Here is a 6,000-nt window from a genome sequence, read left to right on the forward strand (position 1 = left end):
CTGATCTTAGTGTGGAAGAAGTCCGGTCGAGGCCCTCTCATTCGGCAGTCAATACCGATAGGGGTTGCCTCCCTCGGTAGACCATACACACCACAGTGGAGGGTCCTGCCCCAGTCTTGCCTTCTCCCTTTTCTCCCTTTAGGCTTGTCCTTTTTATTTGGCATCCTTAATTCATGCAGAGCCTCGTTGCCAGAATATTAGTTCTCCCTTAGCTTGAGTTTCAGTTTCCCAGGAGCGGACTCAACCCTCCAAGTTTCAGTAGTTACTGGTCCTTTTATTCTGGATGCGTGGGTCCCTTTCTGCAGTTCTCACAGCTGTTTCAGTAGTCAGTAAAACAAGGTACAGTCCCTCACATCGAGGGTTCAGCGATTCTTCCCTCCCGTGGCTGCTTGTTGAAACACTTTATTTTTTATCTTCTGACAAGTTAAATAGCAGTTATTTAATTTGCTTTGCCGTATGGCCCTTTCCAGGTTCCTGTAGCAGGATTCATCTGATAGCCTTTCAGGTTGATACAGATTTGACTACAGGGTTTTGGCATTCATCACTATCTCCACAGTTTCACAGCTGGACAGTCACATTCATTTATGTTGCATTCCTTCAGGGGCTCATCACCCCAGTCCTTGCAGTCTCTCTGCTGGTTACACACTTTATTGATATCTATGCATTCTCCACTTCTGCACTTGAATTTGCCAGGTCCAGAGCACTGAATAACATTGTTACAGTTTGCTTCATCAGTGCCATCCAGACAGTCTCTCACACCACTGCACTGCCTACTCCCATAGACACAGTTCACATCTGAACTGGTCTGGCCTACAGGTCCAGGAAGGGCAGTTAATTTCATCTCTTCCATCCTTACAGTAAGGATCTCTATCACATCGCCACAATTCTCTTCATCTTCTCCACTGTCACAGTCTTTTTCACCATCACATTTCCATGACACTGTTCTCATATGACACAGCTCAGCACTTTCATCAGACCCATCTTCACAATCCAGATCCCCATCACACTGCCATCTGTTTGGCACACACTGACCACTGTTGCACACAAAGTCAGATTCAGCACACATCTTCTTCACACATCTTCTTCACACAAACACTCTCATCACTGCCATCTGAGCAGTCTTCACATTTTACTCTAGCACCGTCGGCAGCAGTGCACAGTCAGGCGAAGGCAAGCAGCAGGCAGAGCGCCTCGCCTCGCACCGTCACCTGTGTCACTTATACTACTCCTATTACCCATGCTGTTAGTGTCAGTGGCATCCTCCTTTTCTTTTTGCCACTGACCATTCACCACAAATGGATGAGACACATGATTACTAGTTAGGAAAGAGAGTGTAACGTCTGCTATATGGCTGCAGGCAGTGCCAGCTGCAACCTTAGGTTTGTGAAAGAGCCTGCTGGTGGTCATTTGGCAGTGTAATCTGCGTCTCTGCACTCCTGCCCTGCAATAGAGCTTAGTCGTCATTAGTAACAGTTATAACACCGATCTGGGGACTAATAGTCTTTTTTGCATTGCAAGATAAACCTTTTATAAAAAGAATGCTAGAGTGAAGCAGCACAGCCGCTGCTGCCGCTGCCTCCATGGTTACGTCAGACAGGCTGCAGGGTCCTGATGTCCGCCCCTCTGCTCTGTGCCGACTGGCCACACGGTGAGGGTCGGCTACCGGTGTCCACTGACGCCTCTGGTCTCCCGTAGCAACTCGATCTTGGATGTCCCGCAATTACTTCAATTCCCCGCGTTTTCCGGCTTCTGTCCGGTCTATTCTGTGTCTCTCAGAGCCGTCCGTGGCTCTGCAGCGTCTCTCAGGGCTCTCTCCGTCCAGTGGTAGTCCCTCCGTAGTGTCTCGGGTCTCCCAGCGCCACTCCAGTCTCTCGGCACCGCTCCGGTCTCTCGGCCTGTTCAGGTCTCAGCGAGTCCAGGTCTCGGCCTGTGCAGGCCTCATATGTTGCAGAAAGCATGTCATATCATGCTCCTGCCTTTTTCTTGTCACAGTCAAAACATTTAAGAGCAAAAATAGGATACACAAGATACACAAGATACACTGGGCACCACCACTCAAAACTTGGATAAAACAGCACTTCTTTTCAGTCTGTCAAGCACTTCGTTCGTCTCTGCCCACTCCCCTTGTGGAGAGTACGGAACAACGGATCGGAACTCTGCACTCGCTTTGCAGCAACGCTGCGTCTCACTCACACAGCACAATCGCACACGGAGGCCTCCAGCACATCTCATTCATACCACAGGAATATAATTTAGAATGATAACCAACCAAACAAGTATTGTCTCTGACTGTGTTCTTCATGAAGTGACTTGTAACACTTTGTTTCAAACCCTTACATTTACACAAATACTTTCAACACAAAATACATACAATATGCAAATATTACAATATACAAAATGTCAACACAAAATACATACATAAAAACACATACAATTATTAACACTCCAGTTAGTATCCCTCCAGCAGCTGAAAACATACCGTTTGTCTGCAGTTTCAGGAGATCTTTGCTCCTGCGGTGAGCAGCTGAGAGTGGAGTCCCCTCCGAGCAAAAACGCTCAGGGTGCACCTAGGGGCGTCCACGCTGCAGCCGATCCCGCAGCCGAGCAGAGTGTCTCCTGCCTGGCTCACCAAAATGACTCACAGAAAGCTGACTCCACAATCAGTAAGATTGTAAAGTAGGTATGTTTACTCAGTTCCATGCAGCACGGGGTGGGTAGTCCCACCAAAGTCGTGCACGCCTAACGTGGCAAATTGCTCTAGTAAAGAGTTACATATACATGAACATTCCTATACATATACATATTCCTAAGCTGTCCCTTTGTGAGCAGTCCTCCTTATCTCAGACCCCTTGATTAAAGTCCGAACCATGAGGTTGTTTTTGATCTGGTTCTCGGGGTCCGAGAGGCTCCTGTTATCTGGTGGTATAAGTGCAGCACAGGCACAAATGTAGCACATATTCATTCTTAATCAATTGCTCTCAAATTTCTAATTCCAATGTTTCAGCTTGCTCTTTTCTGGATCCATGGGTATTCAACTATTAATGTTCAAAGCCTGACAGACCCCGTCCTCCGTGGATCAAAATACATGGGGTCTTAAGAGTTCTTTTGGTCATTCTATCATATAATACAGGATCATTTTTAATTTACTCTTTAATTTTCTGGGGCCCCTATTGTTCCAATTTCTAATCATTATTCGTAATGGACTTTTTGGTCATATATCTGGTAATTTGCTCCCTTTCTGGTCCTTGGTCTTCGATTTTATCTGACCCATCCGGGAATTTTACTAGTGGCAATTCCCACAGTCCTTGGTTGCCCCTAGTGAGAGTGTCTTGCAGGGGGTTTAGGACCTATCACCCACCCACGTATCCCTCTCTTCACCAGCCCAGCACCCCCGACAGGAGATTAGAACTGGTGAGAAAACAAAAAGACCTCCACACGGACTTTAGAAGTCTCAGTTACACTCTCACACACAAATACTAGCAACCGCACCTTTACCCAACCGGACGGTATCTTACGAATCAGTCGTATTCATCCAGAATCCAACTGGACGGTATCCACAAGCATCTCTGCTGTCTTCTATGAAAGAATATAAAGGAATAGAGGTAAGCAAACAGCGCTGGGTGCACCGGGAGTCTCCGCTCCACCAGGACGCACACCAGTTACATCAAGCAGCTGATTTTTATGCTCCTAGACTAATACATATTCATTACTACTTCTAAAAAAAATAGATTATTAAAATTAGCTTCCGGGGTGCAGTCTCTCCTACTGGAGCATGCGCAGTCTCCTCTGGGGTCTCTTCTGGGGGTCTCTAGGGGTCTTTCATGCTGAAGGCTCTGATTCAAAGATCGAAGCCGAAATTCCTTTAAGTGGTATATTCTTTATTGTAGCGCTGGATGCACGGGGGATCTCTCCACCTATCGTGCATACCCAAAGCGGAAAGCAGTCTTGAATTTATACAATCAATCTATCAATATTCTACAAGTGCCTATACATATTCATTACCTATCCCCGCCTTCCCTCGCTTCTCATGCTAATTAGCCTTTTGGCACCTTGCGCCTGCGCAGAGCCTTCCAAGAATTGTGGGCAGGGGTCTTTGGGACGTGGGCAGGGGTCTTTGGGAGGAAGACCCCGAGTCTTCCTCACAGTGTACTTTTCACCTTTGGTCAGGAATCTGCTGAATTGGCATGTTTCTTAATTGCAAGAGCTGGTTGTTGCTAATTCTTCCGTTTGTTGTATCTTTATAATGAATTCCAATGTCCAGTTTCAAGATTTATAGTCCTTACATTCGTTTCTCTGTCCGTCTGCCGCTTCCTTATCATGAGTTCCAGTGTCTTGTTTCGAGATATACAGTCCATGTCTGGGGATTGCCCTTGCCTCCCCAATACCTCCCCAATACCTCCTTAATCAATCCCCCCTTTTCTTTTCCCATGCAAATTCTTTTGCATCAGATACTTTCTTTATTTACAGTAACACAACAAAGCAGGCATCTAAACAACATGCACACAAATATTCCTAACACTACTAATACGATTAGAGCAATGAATACTTGTTTCAACCATTGGAAATTGGGCAACCAGGAGGTTAACTTAGTCCATAGTTCACTAAAACTCCATGAAAGATCATCTTTACTGATCTCATGTAGGATCCTGGTCTGCTTCCATATTTCTTCCAGGTCGGTAGAGATCCTTCCACTCTGATCTACATACATACAACAACTTGTGTTTATTACTGTACAGACTCCCCCTTGAGTGGCCAGTAACAAGTCTAGGGCCATCCGATTTTGGAATACTACCTGTGATAAACTAGATATCTCTTCTTGTTGAGCCTTTATAGCATCCAGAATTTTGTTTTCTAACTTCTCTATAATTGCAGAAATATTAACTATTGCCTTTTCCAATTCACTCACTCCTAACCATGGGATAAACCATCGAACGAAACTGTGAAAAGCGGTGTGTCTCTCTATCAATGGATTGTTAATTTTTCGTCTGATTCTCCGCATATGAGTTCTCAAGTAACCTCGAGGCACTACATCATGTACTGTCATATTGGGGACTACCACTCCAAGAGTGCAAGTTCCCTTCCAATTCTCAGGCAAGACCTTACGGGCTGTATCGTTGCATAGCCAATACCACCCTTTTCCTTCTGGAACCGTCCAGCTGGTTGAATTTGCCCAGCCGCTAGTCGTACTAATATCAATTGTTCAATTACAAGATGTCTGATTTCCCACATAAGTAGTATCCGTATTCATACAATGCTGTTTTCCTATACCCTTAGGCGGGTTACACCTTTGTACACACACATAATAGGATTCTAACGGCAAGAAGCTACTCACTTCTAGTTCCAAAACTGCTTAATATTTTCGACCCCAAGATGTGTTTTCCCACAAATTAGTCCAAGATAAGTTTGCAGGCAAGGGAATCCCAATTAACGATACACCCTTATTCCCATGCTGTGGCAGATGGGTGCATACCCAACAGTTCGTCTTATTAGTTACTTGAGAAATTGTTTGTATTAAGGTCAGGTGTAAGTTCTCATCCCAAGTTGCCCACCCCAAATCCGAGAACCGCACCCCTGCAATCATTAGGATCTGGAAAACCGTAATTTTGTTGGTCCAATTGGAGTGGTGGTCTATATCCTCGCCGGGACCTTCTTCACCCTTGAATTGTGGATCCAAGCTGCTTGCTTCTTAATCTTAATGGCGGTGTGTGTTGTCAGTAATACTTGGTATGGTCCCATCCACTTTCCTTCCATTTTTCCTGTAGGAGTTGTCCTGAAAAAGTCTTTATATATATATAATTCCCGAGCTTAAAGGGGTGGATTGGTTGATCCAACCCTCTAGCCCTGGTCCCTAAAACAAATGTATGTACTTTATTTAATTGTTTCTGAAGTTCAGTTATATAAGCATATAAATATTCTGATCCTAACTGCGTTAGGTCCTCTCCACTAAATAGAAATTGCTATGGCCTTCCATATAAGATTTTGAAGGGACTCAAATTTCCT

The sequence above is a fragment of the Aythya marila genome (assembly GCF_965140915.1).
Source record: "Aythya marila genome assembly, contig: HAP1_HAP1_SCAFFOLD_348, whole genome shotgun sequence".
Taxonomy (NCBI): domain Eukaryota; kingdom Metazoa; phylum Chordata; class Aves; order Anseriformes; family Anatidae; genus Aythya; species Aythya marila.